This window comes from Ranitomeya variabilis, chromosome 2 (assembly GCF_051348905.1).
Source record: "Ranitomeya variabilis isolate aRanVar5 chromosome 2, aRanVar5.hap1, whole genome shotgun sequence".
Lineage (NCBI taxonomy): Eukaryota > Metazoa > Chordata > Amphibia > Anura > Dendrobatidae > Ranitomeya > Ranitomeya variabilis.
The window spans coordinates 111,973,162-111,991,800 of record NC_135233.1 but is presented as its reverse complement, the minus strand read 5'-3'; the positions used below and the strand labels follow the sequence as shown (position 1 = coordinate 111,991,800).

The following is an 18,639-nucleotide window of genomic DNA, read 5'->3' as shown; positions in this document are numbered from 1 at the left end:
ACTGCAGACACAGCAGAGTTTTCAATGATATACATTGAAAATAAAAATGTAACCTTCAATCAACATCATTTGCAATGCATGTGAACTGCTGCAGGGAGAGGAATAAGAAGTTTCCAAGCGCCTCCTTGTGACGCACAAACTTACGTGTCTCCTACCGGCCATATCAGCATGCTCAGAGTATATAGACATAAGGCGTTTCCCAGAGTCAGAGAACCGGCGGCTGAGCCCTAGGCCGGGCCACCATCATCTGGTTGTGATGGTCTGCCACTCGGCTTCCCCATCGAACAGCTGTTTAAGGCTGCTTTCACCATCAGTTTCTTGACGTCCAGCGAATTAAACAAAAAAAAAAAAAAACAGATCCGGCAACTTTTGCCGGATCTGTTTTTTTTCTCATAGACTCGTATTAGCGCCAGATGGCCTCACGTTTCATTAGTTTTTTGCCGGATCCGTCAAAAATTCGCTTTCCGGTGGCCAGAGAAAACGTACATAGGAACATTTTTCCTGTCCGTCAAAAAAAAGGACAGCGACTGATTCGGCGAAAAACAGAAGAAACGTGAGGCCAAATGATGGAATCCGGAGACGGATTACGTTTTTTTTAAAACAAATCCTGCATTTTCCATTCTGGATTTTCTCTCTCTCTCTCTCTCTCTCAACAGGGCAGATCAGTACACCTGTGCAGGAGCGCGACACGAGGCAAGCAGGATGACGGCATCGCATGAAGATGGGAGGCGCCGTACTAGGACCAGTGACACCCCTCGGACCGGACCGCCCCACAGGTGAGTATAATAGAACTTGTTTTTCCTTCTCTTTCAGGTCAGACCAGGAGCTTATCTGCAACATTATAGAATGCTGTAGATAAGCCCCTAAAGGCGGTGGTCCTATCTTATAGCGGCAAAACAAGGTGACAGGTTCCCTTTAACAGTGCGCAGTGTGCAAGCTGTGAGGATTCCCATGTCTGCAGTTACAGGGAAATGACTGCAGACTTGTAACCTTACAAAACCTACAAGAAGAAAAATTGATATAAACTCAGCTGTAAGTTCCGGTAAGTAAAAAAAGCAAAATTGCATCTAAATAACACAGGGTTCTCAGCAAGGTGACCCTGACCTGGATGGTCCTACGCCGTCTAATATTAAAACCTTACCATGTGTCAGAATTGACCTCAGTGTGGGAATAAGGGCAGACACTGAGGTCAACTCAAAAATCTTACCATGTGTCAGAATTGACCTCAGTGTGGGAATAAGGGCAGACACTGAGGTCAACTCAAAAACCTTACCATGTGTCAAATATTAGCAGCGTAGAACCGTCCCGATCAGAGTCACCTTAACAACGGTGGGATGGCTTTTATGCCATTTTTGATCAGAACAGTATTACTAAGAGCCCTTTGTTATTTAGATGCACTTTTGCTTTACTTATTTAGTTACAGCAGGGTTTATATTCATTTTTCTTCTCGTATGTTTTGTATGCTTTATTGCCAAAGTGAACATGTGTTTGTGTTGTATATATACCAACTTAAACCAAGCTCAATTTTTGTGTTAAGACTTGTAACCTTGAACGGACAACTCCTTTAAGAAGACATAATGTACCGTATTTTTTGGCATATAAGACGCACTTTTTTCCCCCCAAAAAAAGGGGGGAAAATGGGGGGTGCGTCTTATATTCGCAATGCAGGCTTACCGTGGACCGTGGCGGCAGAGGTGTGGCGGCAGAGGTGTGGAGATGAGGAGGCGCAGTGAGCGGGGTCCTTTTCCCCGGTGAGGTGATGCAGCAGCCCCGGTAATGCAGCAGAGCCGGGTGAATCCTGTTGTTATCGGTGCACGCGGCCATCTTCCTGAGGCCGCGCGTTCGCAGATGGAGCTCTGCTGCCCGGGGCTTCAGGAAAATGGCCGTGGGATGCCGCTCGTGCGCAGATGGGGGTCGCGGCGGCCATTTTCCTGAAGCCCCGGGCAGCAGAGCTCCATCTGCGAACGCGCGGCCTCAGGAAGATGGCCGCGCGCACCGATAACAACAGGATTCACCCGGCCCTGCTGCATTACCGGGGCTGCTGCATCACCTCACCGGGGAAAGGGACCCCGCTCACTGCGCCTCCTCATCTCCACACCTCTGCCACCACGGTAACAACAGGATTCACCCGGCTCTGCTGCATTACCGGGGCTGCTGCATCACCTCACCAGGGAAAGGGACCCCGCTCACTGCGCCTCCACACCTCTGCCACCACGGTAACAACAGGATTCACCCGGCTCTGCTGCATTACCGGGCTGCTGCATCACCTCACCGGGGAAAGGGACCCCTCTCACGCCATACCTCTCACTGTGCCTCCTCATCCCAACACCTCTGCCGGTAACCACTGCTGCCACCCTCCCATGGACACCAGGCCGTGGCGTCGCCCACCTAAGCAGGAAGGGACCCTGCTCAGGTGCACGCCGTACCGCCTCACCCCACCTCTGCCGACACCATGCCTCCTGTGACCCTGCTCTGCCACCACCAGCCCACAGGTAAGATACTGTAAATTCGGACAATAAGACGGACCCCCATCTTATAAAAAATCTTTTTTTCTGCAATTTTCACCCCAAATTTGGGGTGCGTCTTATGGTCCGGTGCGTCATAGTCCGCGAAATACGGTAATTTACTAAACCCCCTTCACCTCCAGGTCATTTTTTTGTGTTTATTTCATCTTTGATTTTTGCTTCCCATCTTCCCAGCCATAACTTGTTATTCTTTTGCCAATGTGGCCACGCGAGAGCTTGTTTTTGCGGTACACGTCATACTTTTGAACACCACCATTGATTTTACCATATAGTGTACTGGAAAACGAGAAAAAAAAAAAAATTTCAAGTGCGATCGAATTGGGGAAAAGAAAGGGGCAATTTCACAATGTTTTTTGCCTTTGTTCCTTTTTTTTTTTTTTTTTTTTTAAATCAGCTGTCATCTGCAGGAAAAGATGAGGGCTTAAGACCAGAGCCCGCACCAAATGGGGGGGAATATATGACGTATATGCACGTTATATCATGAAGGGGTTAAAAAGGAAATAAAATAAAAATAAATTCACCATTTATTGAAAAATCATATGACGTTTCATCTTTACAGACGGACCTTCATCAGACACCATACGCCATCTGAGGCCATTTCTTTCATCTTTTTTCCTGATCTACAATCTGTCTCTGATGAAGGTCTGACTGTAAAAATTAAACGACATACGATTTTTCAAAGTGTTTTTTTTTTTTTTTTAAAGAAATGACATTATTTCTACTTAAGGAGTGCAGAGTTCCTTGGCCTTCTGAAAACAGTCAGCTCTGACTTGCTGACTTGACAACCCCTTTAATCCTAAAAAACCGGAGCTCATTCAGAAAAAAAAAAAAAAAAGAAATTACGTAACACCAGGATCTAAACCAAGAAAGAAGGAAACGCTTTAGTAAGCGAAATGTTTTTCTTTCTACCTCTGCTGACACCTGTTCTTGGAAGTAAAAGGGGGAGGGAATACGGACACAAGAAGCAGTCGCGTGAATGACACTGACAGGAACTCACAGGGTTGGTCTTAGGGCGCGAGTGTCTCCCTGTTAGAGGCGAAAAGTGAACAACCCCTTTAAAAAGGGAGTCAGCCATGTGATTTTTGGGTAGTATAATAATAGTATCCTAAACTAGGGCAGCCCTTTCAGAATATGTAACTTATTGCTGTATCTGCCCCCGTTGTCTCACTAGAAGCTTTGAAAACTCATAGTCGAATATTCACCCCTTCCCTGGCCCACAATCCCACTCACCCCTCTGCGCAGACGTCAGTGATTGGTGCAGTCAGACGGACCGGAGGATGACCGCTGCATAGAAATACATGCTGAGAACTGAAGATGGGGGTATCTGTGATAAAAGTATATTTAAAGGGATTCTGCCACCACATGTGACCTATGTAAACTATTAATATGGGTACACGGGTCATAGACTGCGGGGGAGAGCGATCCTGTGTGTCTCATAGATCATCTTGCATCACTTTATATAAGTGACCTCCTCTTCCAGGCTCCGGGGAGGATGGTGCCCTGAAGATAACTCTGCCTCCAGAGCTTATTTTACATGAAAGAGGAGTTCAGCTGTGTGCCCACAATCAGGAACAGCAGAGTTTTGGACGCAGCGCATTTGTGGTGCGTTCTATATTACAAGCATAGTGGAGGGAATTTACAGAAATCCCATGCCCACTGTGCTTCTATTTAAAGTTACGCAAACCTCACCCGAGGTTCACGCTTATGAGGCGCGGCATGTCAATTTCTGTATTTTGACCAATTGAATGTCATTACATGCGGTAAATCCAGCGATCAAAATCACAGCGATCAAAATCACAGCGATCAAAATCACAGCGATCAAAATGAACCAATAGGAAAAATCTATTGTTGCCGGGTGCCAGCCGGCAGATCTCAGAGGGTGCACTGCACATGCGCCCGCCATTTTCTCCTGGAAGAGGACGCCTGCGGCCTGGGGACTTCAGGGGGGCATGAAACGGACACCAGAGGTACCGGGGGGGGGGGGGGGGGGGGGGGAGTGATCAGGGGACCCCATTTCTCTCTCCTCTGATGTGCGATCACATCAGAGGAGAGGGAAATTAAACGGAAAGTATGACCTTTATTTTTTGCAGTCGCCGTTATACCGTTAATAACGGCGAACGGTAAAAACCAACCCAAATCACGTTGTTCTCTGGGGTCTCAGTTACCCCAGGTAGCCAATACACCTGAGAAAATCCAACGCTGGGGGGCGCTATAACCTTTAACCTCAGCACCGTGGTTTAAATACCCTTAACTGCTGCCGTTAAAGGTGTATCGGTGGTCGTTAAGTGGTTAAAAAGGGTAAGATGTACAACTTAAGGGAATTTGTCAGTAGGATTGTCCCTCCTAAGCTGTCTATATGGGCATGTAGGTCATAGGAGGCTGAATACAATGACACCTTGATGTCTGCAACCTGATCTTTTATTCCAGAGAAATCCACATTTTTCTTACATGTAAACGAGCTGATAAGATCCATGGGCCAAACACAGATCTACATGAGAATCTGCCTCCAGAGATTATTATAGATGAGAGAGGGGAGTTACCAGTGTGAGACATGTAGAGCAGGAGAGCGGCCTGTCAGTCGTTACATGTCTCACACTGGTAACTCCCCTCTCTCATCTATAATAATCTCTGGAGGCAGATTCTCAGGAGATCAGGGTCCGGCCCATAGATCTTACTGCTTATTAACATATAAGAAAAAAATGGATTTCTCTGGAATAAGACATCGGATCCCATATAGCAAGGTGTCACTTTTCTCAGCTTCCTATGCCCTACGTGCCCATATAGACATTTCTTACTACTGACAGTTTCCATTGAAGATGTTTCAGGTATATTTTAAATAAACGCCTCTATTAAAAATAAATAATCAGATAAAATATTCTAAGCAACATAAAGAATGGCACAAAACAGGAAAAAAAAGAAATTGGATTGTTTCTGGAAGAAAGCTGCGGTGTTTTTTGATGTCGCCTGAAACTGTGAGGAAGGACAGGAGAGCCAGTGAGCGCCGGGAACTACTGCACATCAGGGGAAAGAAGAGCCGAGCCTGGGAGCAGCTGCAGCCAGCACAGGCCCCGCCCACACACAGGCCCCGCCCCCACCGGCCGAGGCCCCGCCCCCGGAGGATGCGGATCACCAGGAGCCTGCCAGACCGCTAGCTGTAAGCAGACGTGTCCCTCCAGGAGATGTGGACACGTAGCCTCTTCACTGTGGGGTCACAAGTCAGGACCTCCCCCTGCCTAATGCACAGACCCCCGAATCAGAACTATGGAACTTCCAGAAAACTTTTCTGAAACTTGTCCCCCGATCAATCTGTGCTGTGCAATGTGCTGGGCTCTCCCCAGACTGACACGTAGAGGGAGCAGACACCACCCCCTCCCCGACCCCAAATCCATCCAGGACCCCAGCCAGCAATAACGTCCCCCAATCTGTCACCGACCTAGCCAGCAACAGCAGGGGGACTACAACTCCCAGCATGCCGCTGCTCGCAGTCCCACGTGTCTAAATTACGCTGTAACGACCAGATCGATCGCAGATCGCAAGACACAGAAAACGGAGGGCAATCAAGTGTACAGATCGCGACAGATGTGATCGGAGCACGGCAGAGCTCTCTGCTTTACAGGATCGATCTGGCCGTGAACACATAGAAGATCGGCACGATCGTTCCCAATCAGATCGGTGCGCCGGCTCTCTAGGAAAGCTGCCCAGTCAGTAGCGCTGCAGTGTGCCGGTGCCCTCCTGCCCCAGCCGGTGCCCTCCTGCCCCAGCCGGCGCCCTCCTGCCCCAGCCGGCTCCTCACCTGCACTGTCCTGGACGCGGTGCTCCTCCCGGCAGCAGACTGTCTCCTCTCACTGAGCCGGCTTAGCCTCTCTACTGACTCTCTGGAGTCGTGGCACTTTTCTTTTCACTCCCTTTTTTTTTTCAATGAAACTTTATTGTACAAGAAGACAGCAGACAAAAGTTCAGTGCGGTCCCTTCTCCCTGTCCGCGGCGGCTTTGTGACAGACGAGACGTTACCGCGGTGTGAGGGGCTGCACGCCCACCGTCACCTCTTGTCGTGTACCAATCATTACTATCGCGATACAAATAAAATATTGCAGAAGTCTTGTGTAACAAAACACTTTCCATATGGTCCCTGACGTTATAGCGTTAACCTCTTCGTCACTGGGCAAATGTTTATTTTTTTCCTCCCTTGCCCTTTTTACAAGAGGTGTGTTTTTTATTTAAAAAAAAAATTCTGTGGGAGAGGTTGTCATTTTTATTCACAAGCTTCGTTATACCATATACTCTACTGGAAACGGGGGGGGGGGGACAAAAATGAGGCAAATTGCAGAAAAAAAGTAAAATGTCTCCATTTGTTATTTGCGTTTTGTTCCATTGAGTCATTCGGGTCAGAGCGATTACAGAGACCAAACTTGTGTAGTGTTTTTATTGTTATTGGCTTAAAACAAAAATCTGCACTTTGGAAAAAAAAGGTTTGTTTATGTCGCCATTTTCAGAGACAGGTTTTTTTGTTTTTGTCCATCATTTAGTGTCGTGAGGGTTTATTTTTCGGGTGGTGAGCGGATGTTTCAATCGCTAATAGTTCGGTGTTTTTACATTGTTTTACTCCATTTTTTTCCATTTTTGGCGAATGCAAAATGACTGAAAAACCCTCCAATTCAGGCATTTTGATGTTTTTTTCTTGTGGGTTAATTAAAGAAAAGGAATTAACATTATTATAATTATAGATGGAAATTTTATTTCTATAGCGCCAACATATTCCGCAGCAGTTTACATTTTAGAGGGGACCTGTACACACAATAAAGACATTACAGCATAATAATGAACACAGATCAAAACAGATACCAAGAGGAGTGAGGGCCCTGCTCGCAGGCTTACAATCTATGAGGAAAAGGGGGGACACAAGAGGTGGATGGTAACAAATGCTTGTATTGTACGGCCCAGCCATCAATGTAATAAATATGGTGTTCACGTAAAGCTGCATGATCTGGTCGCCAACCAGCAGGGGCTTAACTACAACAGGTGCAGGGGTTGCAATCGCATCCAGGCCCTGGATCCTAAGGGGCCCTAAAAGTCCCTTTGGCCTATAGAAAAAGACTATTGCTATTAAAGATTTAAAATATTTGGGGGCCCCGTTGGAGCTTTTGCATCGAGGCCCATGAGTTTCAAGTTACGCCACTGCCAACCAGTATGTGTAAGGGTACCGTCTCACTATACGATTTACCAACGATCACGACCTGCGATACGACCTGGCCGTGATCGTTGGTAAGTCGTTGTGTGGTCGCTGGGGAGCTGTCACACAGACCGCTCTCCAGCGACCAACGATGCCGAAGGCCCCGGGTAACCAGGGTAAACATCGGGTTACTAAGCGCAGGGCCGCGCTTAGTAACCCGATGTTTACCGTGGTTACCAGCGTAAAAGTAAAAAAAAAAAAACCGTACATACTCACCATCTGATGTCCGTCAGGTCCCTTGCCGTCTGCTTCCCGCTCTGACTGAGTGCCACCGTACAGTGAGAGCAGAGTGCAGCGGTGACGTCACCGCTGTGATCTGCTCTCACTTTCCGGCCGGCAGACAGTCAGAGCGGGAAGCAGACGGCAAGGGACCTGACGGACATCAGATGGTGAGTATGTACGTTTTTTTTTTTTTTACTTTTACGCTGGTAACCACAGTAAACATCGGGTTACTAAGCGCGGCCCTGCGCTTAGTAACCCGATGTTTACCCTGGTTACAAGCGAACGCATCGCTGGATCGCTGTCACACAACGATCCAGCGATGACAGCGGGAGATCCAGCGACGAAAGAAAGTTTCAAACGATCTGCTACGACGTACGATTCTCAGCAGGGTCCCTGATCGCAGTAGCGTGTCAGACACTGCGAGATCGTAACTATATCGCTAGAACGTCACGAATCGTGCCGTCGTAGCGATGAAAATGCCACTGTGTGACAGTACCCTAAAAGTACAGACACAGAGGGCTAATAAATGCATAAAGGGAGTGAGAACAGATGATACGAGGGTCCTGGTTTTGACAAAAATTTTATATGGGCAAAACAGAGATAGATTAGTATGTTGAAGCTGATAGGCCAGTCTGAAGAAATGTGTGTTTAGGCCACGCTTAAAACTGGGTATTGGGATTGATTGAAGTGTTCTGGGTAATGCATTCTAAAGAATTGGTGCAGCACATGAGAAGTCTTGGAGGCGGGAATGGGAGGTTCGGATAATGAGGATGTTAATCTTCGGTCATTAGCAACACAGAGGGCATGGGTAGAGTGGTAGACTGAGGCGAGGGAGGAAATGTAGGGTGGTGCAGAACTGTGGAGGGCTTTGTGGGACAGAGTGATCCTATCCCAATATGTAGTAGGTGTAGCAATAATATTCGTAGCTAATACCTCCAATTAGAAATGCTGTGTGGTTCTTCTGATTCGCTATGTCTCTTACCCCATGTGCAGGGAATTGCATTAGCTTAGATATCCATGGATATTACCACTCATACAGGGCTGCCACTAGAAATTTCGGGGCCCCATACTGGCAAAATTTTCGGGGCTCCCTTGAGACTCCGCCCAGGCTCCACCCCAGCCCCGCCTCCACGCTCCACCCCTCAAACTGTCCACAGTCCCACCGCTCTCTCTTGGAAAAACTCCACTTCTCACCTATCACACATTAACAGATCCCATCACCAGATCACACATATAGCCAGCAGCTTTTGTTTTGGCCAAAAGATTTTTTAAGCCGCCACCATAACACGGTAGACACTTTTGGCCGGGCCCAACTCTGCTGTAACCTATTAAATATTTGTTAAAATATGCAATACAATTTAGGTATATTTTTATTTAGTTTTAAATTTTTTAAATGACCAATAATATCACATACAAAGAACAAATACCGCTACACCATGACCAGATGACATATTACCACCACAGTGATCGAATAATATCACATACAAGGAACAAATACCACAACACCGTGTCCAGACCACATATTACCACCACAGTGTGACTGAATACTACAATTCTGATCAGTAATAAAAAAAAGCACCATACTATCACCATAAGTGCCATTATACACAGGAGATCTGTACTTAGTGTGCAGTGTCTGTGTACAGATAATACAGTGATCACCGGTGACATTATACACAGGAGCTCTGTATACAGTATACAGTGTATAGTGTCAGTGTATAGGTAACACACTGACTCACCAGTGACGTCTCTAGGTGAAGTCCTTCATCTTTCATCCAGCACAGACCGCCATCATTTCATCCAGCCAGGACTCGTCTCTGCAGGAAATAACATAGTTATCTCGAGCTCCGCTTGTAGAACACATTACTTAATTTTTCCCAACTTCTACATTACACCACATGAAGAAAAAGAGGCGACATAGTGTCACTCTACACAGTAACAGGACCGCCCCCTCATTTAAAACAGTGTCCTCAAAAAATAAAATAAATACATCACTGCAGTAATAATATCCCTAAATTAGTCCCTATGGTAATAATATTCCCCATCCTGGCCACCGTGTGTCTCATTCCTGGCGTCAGCCATATGTTCTCCCATTCTGCCCTCATGAGTATCCATTCTGCACCATATGATCTCCCCATCCTGCCCCATATGATCGCCCCATGTGATCTCTCCTTCCTGCCCCATCTGTCTCCATCATATCCATCCTGCCCCATGATCCTGCACGATCTGTCTCCAATTCTGCCCCCAGTGTCTCCAACCATGCCCCATGTCTCCATTCTGCCCCCTATGTCTCCAATCATGCCCCCATGTCTACAATCCTGCCACTTGTCTCCAATCATGTCCCCTGTGTCTCCATTCTGCCCCATCTGTCTCCAATCCTCCCCCATCTGTCTCCAGTCATGACCCCATGTCTTTCATCCTGCCCCGTGTCTCCAATCATGCCCCGTATCTCCATTCTGCCCCGTGTCTCGCATTCTGCCCCAATGTCCAGCATTCTGCCCCCGGGTCTCACAGTCTGCCCCTGTGTCCAGCATACTGCCCCCGTGTCCAGCATACTGCCCCCGTGTCCAGCATTCTGCCCCAGTGTGTCCAGCATACTGCCCCCGTGTCCAGCATTCTGCCCCCGTGTCCAGCATTCTGCCCCCGTGTCCAGCATTCTGCCCCAGTGTCCAGCATTCTGCCCCCGTGTCCAGCATTCTGCCCCAGTGTCCAGCATACTGCCCCCGTGTCCAGCATTCTGCCCCCGTGTCCAGCATTCTGCCCCCGTGTCCAGCATTCTGCCCCCGTGTCCAGCATTCTGCCCCCGTGTCCAGCATGCTGCCCCCGTGTCCAGCATTCTGCCCCCGACACGGGCCCGCACGTCAATAGCGTGCCGCAGCGCCTGCAGGGGGGGCCCGGTGAGCAGATGAGACGGGGCCCGATGCGGGCCCCCTCTGCCCACCGGTCCCCATACGCCAGTCATGGCTGTAATGCCCTGATGGCGGCCCTGCACTCATATAGTGACAGTTGCTAGTGGTCGTAACCATGGATACCTAAGCTATTCCAATGCCTGCTCTTGAGGTAAGCGACATAGCTTATCAGGAGAACTATACTACATTTCTAATTGGAGGAATGTGCTATTATTACACCTACTACATATTGGAATAGTATCTTGGAGATGGGCATACCCATTTAATTTTATAATTTTGTAGATCTGACTTTTAAGGACACGGTTATACTAAATAAGTTTATTTTTGGATTTGGAAAAAGGAGATGATTCAAACTTATACAGCTCTGGCAAATGTTCAGTTTGTCTGATTTTTCTCTTTATAGGTATATTTTTGAGTAAAATGTAAATTGTTCTTTTATTCTATAAACGTCTGACAACATGTGTCCGAATTACCAAGCAATAAGTTTTGTATTTTTTTTCTGACAAAGAAAAATGGTCAAAATTGAAAAAAAAACTGTGCTTTCAGACCTCAAATAATGCAAAGAAAACAAGTTCATAATCATTTAGAAACAACTATACTAATGTTTTAACTCAGGAAGAGTTCAGAAATTAATATTTTGCTTAATAACCATGATTTTTAATCACAGCTTTCATGCGTCTTGGCATGCTTTCCACAAGTTTTTCACACTGCTTCTGGCACAAAAAATGTAAGCAGTTCTATGTTTGATGGCTTGTGACTATCCATCATCCTCTTGATTACATTCCAGAGGTTTTCAATGGGGTTCAGTTCTGGAGATTGGGCTGCCTATGACAGAGTTTTGATGTGGTGGTCTCTTAATTTTTGCCAGAGCTGCCATTTTATATTTTTTTAAACTTTTTTTCTTCACTTTCACTGACTTTTTTAGTCTCCTAGGGAACATGTTTAATCGCTTGCACTATATACTGAAATACTTAAAGTTGTGGTCTAAAGGCTAAGTAATTTTCATTCTAAATCCCTATCTATGCTATAATCTAAACTATTTTCTAATATACCATATATACTCGAGTATAAGCCGACCCGAGTATAAGCCTAGACCCCTAATTTTGCCACAAAAAAATGGGAAAACTTAATGACTCGAGTATAAGCCTAGGGTGGAAAATGCAGCAGCTACTGGTAAATTTCAAAAATAAAAATAGATACCAATAAAAGTAAAATTAATTGAGACATCAGTAGGTTAAGTGTTTTTGAATATCCATATTGAATCAGGAGCCCCACAAGACGCTCCATACAAAATATGCTCCATATAATGCTGTATACAAAATATACTCCATATAATACTCCATAAAGTTTATGATGGGCCCAATAAGATGCTCCATACAAAAATATGCCCCACAAAATGCTGCACAAAGGTTGATTATGGTTCCATAAGATGCTTCATAGAAACATTTGCCCCATATAATGCTGCACAAAGGTTGATTATGGCCCCATAAGATGCTCCATAGAAACATTTGCCCCATACAATGCTCCATAAAGGTTGATTATGGCCCCATTAGATGCTCCATAGAAACATTTGCCCCATATAATGCTGCACAAAGGTTGATTATGGCCCCATTAGATGCTCCATAGAAACATTTGCCCCATATAATGCTGCACAAAGGTTGATTATGGCCCCATTAGATGCTCCATAGAAACATTTGCACCGTATGCTGCTGCTGCGATTTAAAATAAAAAATGACATACTCACCTCTTGTCCTGAGCAGGTGGGGACACCGGAACTTGCGATATTCACCTGTCCTCGTTCCACCGCCGTGTGACGCTCCGTCTTCCGGCTTTCTGCAGTGACTGTTCAGGCAGAGGACGTGCAGTAAGCACGTCATCGCGCCCTCTGACCTGAACGTCACAGCCAGAGTACGCGGAAGACAGAACGGCGTGCGGCGGTGGAACGGGGACAGGTGAATATCGCAATGCTCACCCTCCCCCGTCATACTCACCCTCCTGGCGTGGTCTGCACGTCCCTGCTTCTCTGAAGGGATGGTCTCTCCGACAGCTTGTTCCTGTGTTCAGAGGTCACATGGTACCGCTCATTAAAGTAATGACTATGCGCTCCACCCCTATGGGAGTGGAGATGCCCATATTCATTACTTTAATAAGCGGTACCACTTGACCGCTGAACACAGGAAGAGCTGCCGGCGCCAGAGACCATCAGAGAAGTAGGGACCGCCCCAGGAGCAGGTGAGTATGATGTGACGAGAGAGAGACAGACCGGTGGGGGTGACTCGAGTATAAGCTGAGAGGGGCACTTTCAGCCTAAAAAAATGGGCTGAAAATCTCGGCTTATACTCGAGTATATACAGTACAGGCGTTAAAAATTCCATGTTCTTTTCTAACTGCACTATCTAACTGCTTTTCTATTTTTTCCCTACTTCCTTTCTGATTATGCTTCTTTTGAGTATCTTTATGCATGTTGGAATTCTCAAAGTATCATCTGGGGGCAGAGGCTGTGGTCACTGCTGCAGCCTCTGCCCTCTCCCTGAAATGAAGGGTCATCAGCAATGCTGCTTTCATGGGCTGGGCTAGTCCCTTCTCTGTCCCTGCGTGTTGTTAATGTGCGATGTGCACAATCACAGCACACTCTGTGTTCTCAGCTCAGATCAGCAGTAATGAGCCAGCAACAGAGCTGTGTCACAATACCGGGCGTGCAGAGACAAGAGCGGTCCCCGCAAGTGACGTCACTGGTATCTGCATGCCGGCTATTGTAAAACGGCTCTGTTGTCAGTTCATTACTGCTGATCTGAGCAAGCAACAGTGAGCACATTGTCACCATGCATATTTCACAGCATGCAGGGAGAGAGCAGGGACTAGCCCAGCTATTGAAATAGAGGTCATTGATGCATTTTCAGCATGCACTGGGATACTCAAACTAAGCGTCATCAGAAAGGAAGTAGGAAAAAAATAGAATATCAGATGTACACCATGTTCCAAATTATTTTGCAAATGATATTTTTCTCAGATTTTCCTAAATGGTGGGTGCAAATGACAGTCGGTGTAATAAAAGTCATCACCCGTTAGAGCATACATCGAATTTTATTGAAGAAACCGCCCAATGATAACAGTATAATCTCCAAAATAAAAACTCAAAATGCACTGTTCCAAATTATTAGGCACAGTAGTATTTCTAAACATTTGATATGTTTTAAAAATCTGAAAATGCTCATTTGTGGAATTTGCAGCATTAGGAGGTCACATTCACTGAACAAAAAAGCTATTTAACTCCAAAACATCCTAACAGGCCAAGTTACATGTTAACATAGGAACCCTTCTTTGATATCATCTTCACAATTCTTGCATCCATTGAACTTGTGAGTTTTTGGAGAGTTTCTGCTTCTATTTCTTTGCATGAAGTCAGCATAGCCTCCCAGAGCTGCTGTTTTGATGTGAACTGCCTCCCACCCTCATAGATCTTTTGCTTGATGATACTCCAAAGGTTCTCTATAGGGTTGAGGTCAGGGGAAGATGATGGCCACACCATGAGTTTATCTCCTTTTATGCCCATAGCAGCCAATGACTCAGAGGTATTATTTGCAGCATGAGATGGTGCATTGTCATACATGAAGATGATTTTGCTCCTGAAGGCACGTTTCTGCTTTTTATACCATGGAAGAAAGTTGTCAGTCAGAAACTCTATATACTTTGCAGAGGTCATTTTCACACCTTCAGAAACCTTAAAGGGCCATACCAGCTGTTTCCCCTTGATTCTGGCCCAAAACATGACTCCTCCACCTCCTTGCTGTCGTCGCAGCCTTGTTGGGACATGGTGGCCATCCACCAACCATCCACTACTCCATCAATCTGGACCATCCAGGGTTGCTCGACACTCATCAGTAAACAAGACTGTTTGAAAATTTGTCTTCAAGTATGTCTGGGCCCACTGCGACTGTTTCTGCTTGTGATCACTGTTTAGGGGTGACTGAATAGTAAGCTTATGCACCACAGCAAGCCTTTGAAGGATCCTACACCTTGAGGTTCGAGGGACTCCAGAGGCACCAGCAGCTTCAAATTTAAGACCCAATCAACCAGCCAAAATCCGGGGTCCGGAAGAAAACTGGGTCAACAAATATCACATGTGTCAAACATAGAGACGGTACTACTCAGTAATGCCACTCTTTCAGAGTCTATGTACCTCTTGCAATAGCTACCATCTTTCCCTTTGTTTTAGATCATATATAAATCAAGGGAGTTAACACATGGCACAGTGCGCATCTTATAGGCAAAATTGGAAAGGTCTCACCCGCATTCATGTCACCACAGACATAACCTTCATCTGAATGTGCTGGTGGACCGCTTCATAAGCCCCCTCCCTGGTATTTTGGCCCACTCCTCCATACAAATCTTCTCCAGATCTTTCAGGTTTTGGTTCTATCGCTGGGTAACATTGAGTTTCATCTCCCTCCAAAGATTTTCTATTGTGTTCAGCTCTGGAGACTGGCTAGGTCACTCCAGGATCTTTAAATGCTTCATACGGATTCACTCCTTAGTTGCCCTGGCTGTGTGTTTTAGGTTATTATCATGCTGGAAGACCCAGTCATGACCCATCTTCAATGCTGTTACTGAGGGAAGGAGGTTGTTGGATAAAATCTCATAATACATGACCCCATCCATCCTCCCTTCAATACGGTGCAGTCGTCCTCTCCGCTTTGCAGAAAAGCACCCCCAAAGTATGATATCCCCCTCCATGCTTCACCCTTGGGATGGTGTTCTTTGGGTTGTACTCATCCTTCTTCCTTCAAACTCAGCGAGTGGAGTTGATACCAAAAAGTTCTATTTTGGTCTCATCTGACCACATAACCTCTCATGCCTCCTCTGGATCATCCAGATGGCCATTGGTGAACTTCAAACTGGCCTGGACATGTGCTGGTGTGAGCAGGGGGCCTTGTGTGCCCTGCAGAAATTTATTCCATTACGGCATTGTGTGTTACAGTAATGTTTGAGACTGTGGTCCCAGCTCTCTTCAGGTCACTGATCAAGTCCTCCCGTGTAGTTCTGGGCTGATTCCTAGCCCTTCTCAGAATCATCCTTACCCCAAGAGACGAGATTCTGCATAGAGCCCCAGACATAGGAAGATTGACAGTCATCTTGTATTTCTTCCATTTTTTAATAATTGTGCCAACAGTTGTTAGCTTCTCAACAAGCTGCTTTCCAATTGTCCCGTAGTCCATCCCAGCCTTGTGCAGGTCTTCAATTTTGTCCCTAGTGTCCTTACACAGCTCTTTGGTCTTGGCTATGGTGGATAGGTTGGTGTGTGATTGAGTGTGCGGACAGGTGTCTATTATACTGGTAACGAGTTCAAACAAGTGCAATTAATACAGGTAATGAGTGCAGAGAAACAAACAGGTCTGAGAGATCCAGAATTCTTGCTGGTTGGTAAGTGATCAAATACTTATTTCACGCAATAAAATTCAATTTAATTATTTAAAATTCATACAATGTGATTTTCATTTTTAGAATTTGTCTCTCACAGTTGAATTGTACCTACAATAAAAATTACAGACCTCTCCATTCTTTGTAGGTAGGAAAACTTGTAAAATCGTCAGTGTCAAAAATATGTATTTTCCCCACTATATGTCTACATGAAAGTATATATTGCACATTTATCTGTCAGGTTATACATTAGTTATGCCATAATAGATTCATACTCGATGTGGGGGCCTGTACTAGGTCCAGTCTTGTGACAATTTCCCTGGCAATTACATGGACATGGCAAAGGAAGACCCCTCAGAAATGGGTAAACTCCAATCTAATAAACTCAGAGCCATAAATGCCCGAGGTCAAACAAATTGTCAACTGCATGATTTGTGTTGGATTTTTTTAAAATCCATGAAACAAATGCATGTACCTACTCAAAGACCAATTTAACCAGTTACAAGATTCCATAAAATTTCTTTTACCCATTAGTATTAAAAAAACAATTATAATGTACCAGAATCTGGCAATGTCCTATTCATACACATTTCATTGTTTCATCCCAGTGGACAGTAGCTTGTGGCCTTCTGTGCCATCTATTACACATCAGCCCATGTGGAACCCCAGGATTGCTGCAGCCCTGTTTGCTTTGACTGCGCAGGCTCAAGGACTAGGGGCTCAACGGGTAAAACCGGAGACCGCCCGTTGCCGCCAGAAGACGGATCATCATTTGAGACACCCCATCTGTGGATATCTCCCCAGCTATTGCCTGTGCTACATCCCCCATGGGATCATCTGGGGTTGGGGAACATAAAGGAGAAAGTTTGATAGTTGGACTGTTATTATTCTGCACTTGCTTTTCACCATTTAACCATCTGCCTCCCTGCGAGGAGTTCATCTTCCCTGTTAATTAAATTGTTACAATTGTTAACCCTTACTCTACCTCCTTTGCATCACTGCATCCCGCAACCTGCTTACATAATCACTATCATTGAGGCCAGAGATTGACGGCAGCAATGAAGTGAATAAAGTATGACATCCATGTGACCGCTGTAGACCAGAGAGGTTAAGTCAAATGGTGTTAGGTATTTCTTTATCCTATTACATTCCTACTCTTGCACAAAACTCATACAATCACAGAGGAGAACAGATCAACTCCTTAGTGAGAATTTGACAGCAGGATTTCACACCCCCCCTACCACACACACTCACTATTGTGTAACAAGGTGGTCGAGCTGTTACGTTTCCAACCTGAAGACATCAGTGAGTTAATGTTAATGTGTTGAAATATGTCTTCTATGATGCTAAGTTATTGCAAAATATCTTCTTGACTGTGGTTTGTGTTAGGTTCCTGCAGGGTTAACTGCAAGGCCGGCTCTTAATGGGTAGTGGGGTGGTTTTGATTTTTTTTATGGGGTTTTTATCTCCAGGAGGTGAAAGTGAGGAGGACAGGAGTGGTAGAAGAAAAAAGAAAAGGAAAGGTGGAACTGGCGTGCTTGTTATTGGGCTCAGGATGAAGAGGAAATAGTTACAGAGGTGGCAGAGCATCTTAGGAAAGTGTGGATGTGATGGGGTATGCGACAGAGCAGAAAGATACACCAGGCCGATAAACAATCCAACAAGATTTATTGGAACAGGGAACTGGGACAATGCAAATGACAGTAATTCTGCAGCATCCACAATGAGTCCACAGAAAGGGAGTAGATCCGGGGGCGCCACCCCGCAATCCGACGCCAGGGAAATAGCAATAGTCCTTGAGTGAATTCAATAGATCCATCAGATGAGGGGCACGACACAGTCCCACGTGGCAGCTTCCAACAATACACACGGTCACAGGCAAGTCACCACACAATTGAATCAGCCAACAATTTGGCATAGAACTGTTCTTTTAGGATGACCTGGAGGAAGGCCTCCCAAGTTAAGGCCCCCTCTCCCTCCAGCCAGCGATGACACACTTGTTTGAGCCTGAGGGCATATATCTTGAAAGACACTTCCCCCTCACAGGCTAAGGAGCGGAACTGCGCTCTGTAAAGGTACCGTCACACTAAGCGACGCTGCAGCGATAGCGACAGCGATGCCGATCGCTGCAGCGTCGCTGTGTGGTCGCTGGAGAGCTGTCACACAGACCGCTCTCCAGCGACCAACGATGCCGAGGTCCCCGGGTAACCAGGGTAAACATCGGGTTGCTAAGCGCAGGGCCGCGCTTAGTAACCCGATGTTTACCCTGGTTACCAGCGTAAAATGTAAGTACATACTTACATGCGTCCCCCGGCGTCCGCTTCCTGTAATGACT

The 18,639-nt window shown here is 46.0% G+C and overlaps 1 protein-coding gene across 5 annotated transcripts in view; it reads right to left on the bottom strand.

Moving 5' to 3' along the window:
- Nucleotides 1-6,437, bottom strand: part of RRBP1 (ribosome binding protein 1) — a 79,093-nt gene extending 72,656 nt beyond the window's left edge. For all 5 annotated transcript variants that reach the window (XM_077282834.1, XM_077282837.1, XM_077282836.1 and 2 more), the window contains exon 1: nt 6,319-6,437. The gene's annotated coding sequence lies outside the window, so the exon portion shown is untranslated. The remainder of the gene's footprint in view (nt 1-6,318) is intronic.
- Nucleotides 6,438-18,639: the final 12,202 nt, after the last annotated feature.